At 40.8% G+C, this 12,228-nt stretch overlaps 1 protein-coding gene across 5 annotated transcripts in view; it reads right to left on the bottom strand.

Moving 5' to 3' along the window:
• ZNF790 (zinc finger protein 790) overlaps positions 1-9,558 on the bottom strand; it is a 33,596-nt gene extending 24,038 nt beyond the window's left edge. For 2 of the 5 annotated variants that reach the window (XM_027078923.1, XM_027078927.1), the window contains exon 1: positions 9,224-9,558. The gene's annotated coding sequence lies outside the window, so the exon portion shown is untranslated. The other 3 variants (XM_027078928.1, XM_027078925.1, XM_027078926.1) reach the window with 3 other exon arrangements.
• Between the last annotated feature and the right edge of the window lie 2,670 nt (positions 9,559-12,228).

Below are 12,228 nucleotides of genomic sequence, written 5' to 3'. Positions count from 1 at the left end.
AGACACCCCAAAACACACCACCAAACGTGGACCTGCCCACCAGAAAGACAAGATCCAGCCTCATCCAAAAGAACACAGGCACTAGTCCCCTCAACCAGGAAGCCTACACAATCCACTGAACCAACTTTAGCCACTGGGGACAGACACCAAAAACAACGGGAACTACGAACCTGCAGCCTGCAAAAAGGAGACCCCAAACATAGTAAGAAGCAAAATGAGAAGACAAAAAAACATACAGCAGATGAAGGAGCAAGATAAAAACCCACCAGACCTAATAAATGAAGAGGAAATAGGCAGTCTACCTGAAAAAGAATTGAGATTAATGATAGTAAAGATGATGCAAAATCTTGGAAATAGAATAGACAAAATGCAAGAAACATTTAACAAGGACCTAAAAGAACTAAAGATGAAACAACCAACAATGAACAACAACAATTTCAATAAATGAAATTAAAAATACTCTAGATGGGATCAGTAGCAGAATAACTGAGGCAGAAAAACGGATAAGTGACCTGGAAGATATAAAATAGTGGAAATAACGACTGCAGAGCAGAATAAAGAAAAAAGAATGAAAAGAACTGAGGACAGTCTCAGAGACCTCTGGGACAACATTAAACACACCAACATTCAAATTATAGGGGATCCAGAAGAAGAAGAGAAAAAGAAAGGGACTGAGAAAATATTTGAAGAGATTATAGTTGAAAACTTCCCTAATATGGGAAAGGAAATAGTTAATCAAGTCCAGGAAGCATAGAGAGTCCCATAAAGGATAAATCCCAGGAGAAATATGCCAAGACACATATTAATCAAACTGTCAAAAATTAAATACAAAGAAAACATATTAAAAGCATCAAGGGAAAAACAACAAATAACACACAAGGGAATCCCCATAAGCTTAACAGCTGATCTTTCAGCAGAAACTCTGCAAGCCAGAAGGGACTGGCAGGACATATTTAAAGTGATGAAGGAGAAAAACCTGCAACCAAGATTACTCTACCCTACAAGGATCTCATTCAGATTTGATGGAGAAATTAAAACCTTTACAGACAAGCGAAAGCTGAGAGAGTTCAGCACCACCAAACCAGCTCTACAACAAATGCTAAAGGAACTTATCTAGGCAAGAAACACAAGAGAAGGAAAAGACCTATAATAACGAACCCAAGACAATTAAGAAAATGGGAATAGAAATATACATATTGATAATTACCTTAAATGTAAATGGACTAAATGCTCCCACCAAAAGACACAGATTGGTTGAATGGATACAAAAACAAGACACATATATATGCTGTCTACAAGAGACTGACTTGAGACCTAGAGACACATACAGACTGAAAGTAAGGGGATGGAAAAAGATATTCCATGCAAATGGAAAACACAAGAAAGCTGGAGTAGCAATTCTCATATCAGACAAAATAGACTTTAAAATAAAGACCATTAGAAGAGACAAAGAAGGACACTACATAATGATCAAGGTATCAACCCAAGAAGAAGATATAACAATTGTAAATATTTATGCACCCAACATAGGAGCACCTCAATACATAAGGCAAATACTAACAGCCATAAAAGGGGAGATTGACAGTAACACATTCATAGTAGGGGTCTTTAACACCCCACTTTCACCAATGGACAGGTCATCCAAAATGAAAATAAATAAGGAAACACAAGCTTTAAATGATACATTAAACAAGATGGACTTGACATTTATAGGACATTCCATCCAAAAACAATAGAATACACATTTTTCTCAAGTGCTCATGGAACATTCACCAGGATAGATCATATCTTGGGTCACAAATCAGTCCTTGGTAAATTTAAGAAAATTGAAATTGTACTAAGTATCTTTTCCGACCACACGCTATGAGACTAGATATCAATTACAGGAGAAGATCTGTAAAAAATACAAACAAATGGAGGCTAAACAATACACTACTTAATAATGAAGTGACCACTGAAGAAATCAAAGAGGAAATCAAAAAATACCTAGAAACAAATGACAATGGAGACACAATGACCCAAAACCTATGGGATGCAGCAAAAGCAGTTCTAAGAGGGAAGTTTATAGCAACACAATCGTACCTTAAGAAACAGGAAACATCTCGAATAAACAACCTAACCTTGCACCTAAAGCAACTAGAGAAAGAAGAACAAAAAAACCCCCAAAGTTAGCAGAAGGAAAGAAATCATAAAGATCAGATCAGAAATAAATGAAAAAGAAATGAAGGAAACAATAGCAAAGGTCAATAAACCTAAAAGCTGGTTCTTTGAGAAGATAAACAAAATTGATAGACCATTAGCCAGACTCATCAAGAAAAAAAGGGAGAAGACTCAAATCAATAGAATTAGAAATGAAAAAGGAGAAGTAACAACTGACACTGCAGAAATACAAAAGGTCACGAGAGATTACTACAAGCAACTCTATGCCAATAAAATGGACAACCTGGAAGAAATGGACAAATTCTTAGAAATGCAAACCTGCCAAGACTGAATCACGAAGAAATAGAAAATATGAACAGACCAATCACAAGCACTGAAATTGAGACTGTGATTAAAAATCTTCCAACAAACAAAAGCCCAGGACCAGATGGCTTCACAGGCGAATTCTATCAAACATTTAGAGAAGAGCTAACACCTATCCTTCTCACACTCCTCCAAAATATAGCAGAGGGAGGAACACTCCTAAACTCATTCTACGAGACCACCATCACCTTGGTACAAAAACCAGACAAGGATGTCACAAAGAAAGAAAACTACAGGCCAATATCACTGATGAACATAGATGCAAAAATCCTCAACAAAATACTAGCAAACAGAATCCAACAGCACATTAAAAGGATCATACACCATGATTAAGTGGGGTTTATTCCAGAAATGCAAGGATTCTTCAATACATGCAAATCAATCAATGTGATAAACCATATTGACAAATTGAAGGAGAAAAACCATATGATCATCTCAATAGATGCAGAGAAAGCTTTCAACGAAATCAACACCCATTTATGATAAAAACCCTGCAGAGAGTAGGCATAGAAGGAACTTTCCTCAACATAATAAAGGCCATATATGACAAACCCACAGCCAACATCGTCCTCAATGGTGAAAAACTGAAAGCATTTCCACTAAGATCAGGAACAAGACAAGGTTGCCCACTCTCACCACTCTTATTCAACATAGTTTTGGAAGTTTTAGCCACAGCAATCAGAGAAGAAAAGGAAATAAAAGGAATCCAAATCGGAAAAGAAGAAGTAAAGCTTCACTGTTTGCAGATGACATGATACTATACACAGAGAATCCTAAAGATGCTACCAGAAAACTACTAGAGCTAATCAATGAATTTGATAAAGTAGCAGTATACAAAATTAATGCACAGAAATCTCTGGCATTCCTATACACTAATGATGAAAAATCTGAAAGTGAAATCAAGAAAACACTCCCATTTACCACTGCAACAAAAAGAATAAAATATCTAGGAATAAACCTACCTAAGGAGACAAAAGACCTGTATGCAGAAAACTATAAGACACTGATGAAAGAAATTAAAGAGGATACAAACAGATGGAGATATATACCATGTTCTTGGATTGGAAGAATCAACATTGTGAAAATGACTCTACTACCCAAAGCAATCTACAGATTCAATGCAATCCCTATCAAACTACCACTGGTATTTTTCACAGAACTAGAACAAAAAATTTCACAATTTGTATGGAAACACAAAAGACCCCGAATAGCCAAAGCAATCTTGAGAACAAAAAAAAGAGCTGGAGGAATCAGGCTCCCTGACTTCAGACTATACTACAAAGCTACAGTAAACAAGACAGTATGGTACTGGCATAAGAACAGAAAGATAGATCAATGGAACAGGATAGAAAGCCCAGAGATAAACCCACGCACATATGGTCACCTTATCTTTGATAAAGGAGGCAGGAATGTACAGTGGAGAAAGGACAGCCTCTTCAATAAGTGGTGCTGGGAAAACTGGACAGGTACATGTAAAAGTATGAGATTAGATCACTCCCTAACACCACACACAAAAATAAACTCAAAATGGATTAAAGACCTAAATGTAAGGCCAGACACTGTCAAACTCTTAGAGGAAAACATAGAACACTGTATGACATAAATCACAGCAAGATCCTTTTTGACCCACCTCCTAGAGAAATGGAAATAAAAACAAAAATAAACAAATGGGACCTAATGAAACTTCAAAGCTTTTGCACAGCAAAGGAAACCATAAACAAGACCAAAAGACAACCCTCAGAATGGGAGAAAGTATTTGCAAATGAAGCAACTGACAAAGGAATAATTTCCAAAATTTACAAGCAGCTCATGCAGCTCAATAACAAAAAAACAAACAACCCAATCCAAAAATGGGCAGAAGACCTAAATAGACATTTCTCCAAAGAAGATATACAGACTGCCAACAAACACATGAAAGAATGCTCAACATCATTAATCATTAGAGAAATGCAAATCAAAACTACAATGAGATATCATCTCACACCAGTCAGAATGGCCATCATCAAAAAATCTAGAAACAATAAATGCTGGAGAGGGTGTGGAGAAAAAGGGAACACTCTTGCACTGCTGGTGGGAATGTGAATTTGTACAGCCACTATGGAGAACATTATGGAGGTTCCTTAAAAAACTACAAACAGAACTACCATATGACCCAGCAATCCCACTACTGGGCATATACCCTGAGAAAACTATAATTCAAAACGAGTCATGTACCAAAATGTTCATTGCAGCTCTATTTACAATAGCCAGGAGATGGAAGCAACCTAAGTGTCCATCATCGGATGAATGGATAAAGAAGATGTGGCACATATATACAATGGAATATTACTCAGCCATAAAAAGAAACGAAATTGAGCTATTTGTAATGAGGTGGATAGACCTAGAGTCTGTCACACAGAGTGAAGTCAGAAAAAGAAAGACAAATACCGTATGCTAACACATATATATGGAATCTAAGAATAAAAAATGTCATGAAGAACCTCGGAGTAAGACAGGAATAAAGACACAGACCTACTAGAGAATGGACTTGAGGATATGGGAAGGGGGAAGGGTAAGCTGTGACAAAGCGAGAGAGAGGCATGGACATATATACACTACCAAACGTATGGTAGATAGCTAGTGGGAAGCAGCCGCATAGCACAGGGAGATCAGCTCGGTGCTTTGTGACCACCTGGAGGGGTGGGATAGGGAGGGTGGGAGGGAGGGAGATGTAAGAGGGAAGAGATATGGGAACATATGTATATGTATAACTGATTCACTTTGTTATAAAGCAGAAACTAAGACACCATTGTAAAGCAATTATACTCCAATAAAGATGTAAAAAAAAAAAAAAGACAATACAACAAGCAAAACTCTTGAAAAATAAATGGGGATACTAATACTTTGTACCTCATGGATTATTGAAGTGATTAATTACTCTTAGAAGAATGTGCAGCACATAGCTAATAGAATATTTATTGTTAACAACTGCCTTCATAAAGGGCAAATAAAAACATATTTTAACAGGAATTAGGTGCAATGCTGAAAGGAAAGAAAGAGCTCCCGGTATTAGGAATAATGATACGGAGACAGTCATTTAAAATAGAAATTGAAAGCAAGTAAATTATTAAGCAAATTTTCATTTCCTTCTATTTGTACTTTCCACCGAGGAGGTGCCAATGTATTGATTATTGCTACAGTCTAATTTATTTTACCACGTGGTATCACTATCATTGCATGATAAAGAAGATCACATAGGACTTCCCTGGTGGCACAGTGGTTAAGAATCTGGCTAAGACCACACACTACAAAACTCTTAGAGGAAAACAAAGGAAAAACACTCTTTGACATAGATCACAGCAAGATCTTTTATAACCCACCTCCTAGAGTAATGGAAATAAAAACAAAAATAAACAAATGGCAGTTAATTAAACTTAAAAGCTTTTGCACCACAAAGGAAACCATAAACAAGACGAAAGACAACCCTCAGAATGGGAGGAAGTATTTGCAAATGAAACAAAGGACAAAGGATTAATCTCCAAAATATACAAACAGCTCATGGAGCTCAACATCAAAAGACAAACAGTCCAATTAAAAAGTGGGCGGGGGCTTCCCTGGTGGCGTACTGGTTGAGTCCGCCTGCGGCTGCAGGGGACACGGGTTCATGCCCTGGTCTGGGAAGATCCCACATGCCATGGAGCGGCTAGGACCGTGAGCCATGGCCGCTGAGCCTGTGCGTCCAGAGCCTGCGCGTCCTGAGCCTGTGCTCCGCAACGGGAGAGGCCACAACAGTGAGAGGCCCGCGTACCGCAAAAAAAAAAAAGGGCGGAAGACCTAAATAGACATTTCACCAAGGAAGACATACAGATGGCTAAGAGACACATGAAAGATGCCCAACATCACTAATTATTAGAGAAATGCAAATCAAAACTACAATGAGGTATCACCTCATGCTGGTTGGCATGGCCATTATGAAAAAATCTAGAAACAATAAATGCTGGAAAGGGTGTGGTGAAAAGGGAACCCTCCTGTACCGTTGGTGGGAATGTAAACTGATACAGCAACTATGGAAAACAGTATGGTGGTTCCTTAAAAAACTACAAATAGAACTACCATAGGACCCAGCAATCTCACTACTGGGCATATACCCTGAGAAAACCATAATTCAAAAAGAGTCACATACCACAATGTTCCTTGCAGCACTATTTACAATAGCCAGGACATGGAGCCAACATAAATGTCCATCGACAGATGAATGGATAAAGAAGATGTGGCACATATATGCAATGCAATATTACTCAGCCATAAAAAGAAATGAAATTGAGTTATTTGTAGTGAGGTGGATGGACCTAGAGTCTGTCATACAGAGTAAAGTAAGTCAGAAAGAGAAAACAAATACTGTATGTTGACACATATATATGGAACCTAAAAAAAATGGTACTGATGAACCTAGTTGCAGGGCAGGAATAAAGACATAGACATAGAGAATGGATTTGAGGACACGGGGTGGGGGAAGGGTAAGCTGGGACGAAGTGAGAGAGTGGCATGGACATATATACACCACCAAATGTAAAATAAATAGCTAGTGGGAAGCAGCCGCATAGCACAGGGAGATCAGCTCAGTGCTTTGCGATGACTTAGAGGGGTGGGATAGGGAGGATGGGAGGGAGGCTCAAGAGAGAGGGGATATGGGGACATACGTATGCATATGGCTGATTCACTTTCGTGTACAACAGAAACCAACACAGTATTGTAAAGCAATTATACTCCAATAAAGATCTATTAAAAAAAAAGAGTCATGTACCAAAATGTTCATTGCAGCTCTATTTACAATAGCCAGGAGATGGAAACAACCTAAGTGTCCATCATCGGATGAATGGATAAAGAAGATGTGGCACATATATACAATGGAATATTACTCAGCCGTAAAAAGAAACGAAATTGAGTTATTTGTAGTGAGGTGTATGGACATAGAGTCTGTCATACAGACTGAAGTAAGTCAGAAAGAGAAAGACAAATACCATATGCTAACACGTATATATGGAATCTAAGAAAAAAAAATGTCATGAAGAACCTAGGGGTAAGATGGGAATAAAGACACAGACCTACTAGAGAATGGACTTGAGGATATGCGGACGGGGAAGGGTAAGCTGTGACAGAGCGAGAGAGTGGCATGGACATATATACACGACCAAACGTAAAATAGATAGCTAGTGGGAAGCAGCCGCATAACAGAGGGAGATCAGCTCGGTGCTTTGTGACCACCTTGATGGGTGGGATGGGGGGGTGGCAGGGAGGGAGATGCAAGAGGGAGGCGATATGGGAACATATGTATAACTGATTCACTTTGTTATAAAGCAGAAACTAAGACACCATTGTAAAGCAATTATACTCCAATGAAGATGTAAAAAAAAAAAAGTCCCCCTTTGTAGCCCAACACTACCTCTCCAACACTGCCGTGAATCCAACCAGAATAAGCATCAGTATCCCCTGCATCCATGTTTATGTGCATCATAAAAAGCTCTAGGCTCCTTGATCATCTCTCTTTTCAGACACTCTACTCCCCATCAGTTGGATGTCCCATTTTCTCACCCCTCCTCAACTCCTGACACTTTCCAATATGCCCTCTGGAATTCACAGTCATAAACCCCTCTTTTATCCTCAACCACCTCCCTGAACACTCCCTTCACCTCTGGATCTAACAGAAACCTGGCTCTCTCCAGAGGACTCTCGCAGCCCTCTCTACCTTTTTTTTTTTCCTCCCTACAGCCTCTTGCCACTGGGTCTGGAAGTGGGGCAGGTGTCCTCCTTGCTCTTATTACTCTCAGACCTTTCTCCCTTTGTCCTCCACAAAAGCTCTACCTTTGAATTTCATGCCAAGAGATCATATATAACTCACCACCACCTCACTGTTGCTGACATCTACCAAACACTGTATATTTCCTTCCCCTTGTTTTTTCAAAACTTGAGCTCCTGGCTCACTCGCTGCAACGCTACTACCCTTCTTTTATTCTTGCAATTTCAGTACACACCACACAGATGAGTCTGGCTTACTCACACTTACCTGTACTTCTTTTCCTTCTCTCATGGCTCATTCCCACCAGCATACCGATAGGTTACTTCTCCCACACCAGCTACTGTTCCATTTTCATATTTACAGAAAAACTCTTCGAATATGTGGTCTACACTGTCTCCCATTCCTCTCCCCTCATTCTACGTTACCCTACTCCAATCCAACTAATAGCCCCACAGAAACTGCTCTCCACACATTCACGAATGACTGTGAATGTTACTAAACGCAACGCTCAATTCTTTGTCTCTGGCCCCATAGTTGCTGCTACCATATTTACACACACGGTCACGCACATGGTGACGCAGTCACAATCATATACATGCACAGTCACACCTAAATTACAATCACATACTGCTCCCGTCACCAGCGCACCGTCCACATACACACACACACACACACACCTCTACGGTTCCCATGCGATCACTCCCACACCTTGCTTCTGTATCAATTTCACACACGCATCCAAGGTTCCCTGTCGCGATCGCTAGCGCGCGCGGACACACATACTCAACTCCCCACCGTCTTCCTTCTCACACCTGCTGGCTGGTAAAGCCTCAGACTCCGAAAATGTTAGCCCCTCACTGCCCTCCCCCGCAGCGGCGGCCTCGGCCTCTCAGGGGTCATTCCGCTTCCGGGTCTTAGACTCACTCGACTTTGCGGTTCCCTCAAGCTGTGGATGTTCCTCAGGGACTCGCGCACGACCCCCGCTATGGTCCTGAAAGGGCCGGTGTGCGGACAGAACTTTGCCTCGGATACGGCGGACACTGGGAAATGACTGGAGCCGGGACAACCTTTAAGAGCCCAGAGCCTAGTGGTCTCCATTCACAGGCCTCGGTCTTGGACCCTATCACTTCGCTCGGCAAAGACCATCGTCCTCACACCTCTCTATCTTTGGCAAGCGTCAACGAATTCCAGGCCGCGTTTAGAACGCAAGTCTCAACTGCTGAGTCCACGCTGCTGTTCCTCCGCAAACAAATGGCCCTCTCTGAGAACTTGGACCATAAGCCAACTCGGTCTTTCGACAGGAAGTAGCCGTGAACGCGATGGCCCCCGGGAAATGTAGTCCAGAGCCGTGGAAACTACCTCTGGAAGGAGCGTGCAATTCTTTTCTTTGCAAGCTCGCCGCCTGGGCATGTGACACATATGATGTGGCAGAAAGGTCTTGCGCCTCGGCCTGGCCGGGTGGAAACCTCTTATCCCACAAGCCCTGGCTTGAGGGTAGGATAAAGGGGAGGATCTATGGGGCACCCCCTCGGGAGAGGGAGAGGGGTGTCCCCTGTCTATGAAGCCATTGAAGCTCCTCCTTGAACCCAGGTATAATATCCCTCACATCAGCAGACAAATACCTTATTCCAATTACCCTTAAAGTGGTTTAAATTAATGTTCATGGTTACATTCGTATTGTGTAAATGTTATTCATGTCTGAGCCATTCTTTTTGCTGAAGTTAATACTTGCCAGCTTTTCTCATTTGTGTCCTTTCCTATGTGCTTGTCATTTAGATGTATATCTAAACTTTCTGATGGAGGAGTAATTTTTTCAGTATTTTCAAAATCATCAGGTAACCTTTAAATATTTTTTCTTTAATTTCTTTTATTGTGAAATAGAAAACACCTGAAGAATACTGCATAGAATGTGTAAGTTCAGTGTAACGCCATACAAGTGAAGAAACAGTACATTGTTGTGGTGCTCCAAGGACAAAGAACAATATAAACTCAAAGGGCCAACATTGCCGGAACAAAGAGTTACAGGACTCTTATCACTCTGTCACATTGCGACCATTACAATGTCCCAGAGCCCTCCCAAGCAGCATGCCCTGTCCCTTTCCCGTCTCATATAAGGAAAGATATTTGTCCCGTTCTTCTCACGCTCTGCACACTGAAAGTATACATACCCTGCCCAATCAGCAGATGACTCGCAGGTTCCTTTGTTCCCTGGCTATGAAAACAGACCAGTAACCCTTGCTCAGGGTCTCCCTGGCTATCAGGAAGTCGGCCCGCTGTTCTGGCAGCGACACTTCCCTCTAATAAATTCTATCTTCTTTTCATTCTGCCTTGTGTCTGGAAATTCTTTTCCAACCCACGTTCGTACCATGACAACCATGGGTACCTCAAGAAGAAACACCCACCCTATATGATCATTTCTGACCCCTCAGACCCCAGCTGACCACTATCCTGATTGTTAATGTAATAATATCTTGTTTGTCACTTACCTATCTTTGAAATTTACATAAATGCAATCAAATTGTATGACTCTCTTACCTTGCTGAGTTGTTAAAACTCCTAACTGGATTAACTCAAAACTCCACACTAAAGGCTTTGCAGAAGTAAATGTATGCCCCATTCAGGGATAAAAACTATTTTCCTCAGTTACTATGGTGTTGCAAGACCCCAAGATCAACCCTCCCTCCGAGGTTCAATGATTCACTGGGAGAACTCACAGCAAAACATACAAAGCAAAATCAGCAAAAAAAGAAAAGGTGCATTGGGCAAAGTCCAGGAAAAACCAGCCACATTCTTCCAAGGATCCTTTCCCAGTAGAGTTACCCAGGCCATTAATACATGTGAAATAGTACCAACCAGGGAAGCTCATTAGAAATTCAGTACCTAGGGTTTTTATCGGAGCCTGGTCACATAGGCAGTCTCTGCCTGGCACATACCAGAATTTCAGACTCTCAGAAGGAAAGCAGGTATTTAGCATAAATTGTATTGTTTGCACAAACACTTTAGGCACAGTAAGCCATTCTTATCAGTGAGGATAATGGGAATCTTCTCAAAATCCAAGTTCTAGTTGCAAGCCAAGGGCCAAACTTCAAGCAGGCCTTTCTAAGGATAAGAAGTCTCAGGTCTGCTATGTTAATCCTTTTCTGCACACTACTGTCCTAAACAAAATGTCTGGCTTTCAACAACAACAAAAAATTTCAAGGCATATGAAAAGGCAAGAAAAATCAAGACACTCCCAAAACACAAAGCAACAATCAGAACTAGACTCAGGTGTTCTTAGCTTGTTGCTGCATAACTTCAATCTCTGCCTCTGCCCTCACACAGCCTTCTTCTATCTTCTGTCTATTGTAAGTGGATTTAGGTCACAACCAGATAATTGGGATAATCTCAGCTAGCAATCCTTAACTTAATTACATCTGTAAAGACCCTTTTTTCCAAATAAGGTCACATTCACAGGTCCTGGGGGTTAGGATGTGGACATATCTCTGGGGTGTCACTATTAAACCCAAAACAACCTGTTACTCTATTTAGTTTTATCCTAATAGATTTCCTTAGAATTCTCCTCTTATGTCACTGATCTCAGTGGTTTAGCAGAGCAAAGACCAAACTCGATCTACCCACCAAAACTTGCTCATTCTATAGTTTTATCTTAGTAAATGACAATTCTGGTCTTCTAGTTTCTTGGGCTGCAATATTTGGGCTGGCCTAGGTTCCTCTCTTTCTCTCATATCCCACATCAAATCTACAGATCCATTTAGCTCTATCTTCAAAATATATCTAGAATCCAACTATTTCTCCTAACTACCACTGCTATCACCCTAGACCGAGTCACCATTATCTCTTACCTGGATTATTCCAACAGCCCATTGGCTAGTTTCCCTGCTTCCTTTTATGTCCCCCTACACCCTACTCTCTACTCAGCACCCCAAATG

This window comes from Aethalodelphis obliquidens, unplaced genomic scaffold (assembly GCF_003676395.1).
Source record: "Aethalodelphis obliquidens isolate GAN/ISIS:26980383/991018 unplaced genomic scaffold, ASM367639v1 scaffold43, whole genome shotgun sequence".
Lineage (NCBI taxonomy): Eukaryota > Metazoa > Chordata > Mammalia > Artiodactyla > Delphinidae > Aethalodelphis > Aethalodelphis obliquidens.
The sequence above is the reverse complement of the archived record's forward strand: the minus strand, read 5'-3'. Positions and strand labels throughout refer to the sequence as shown.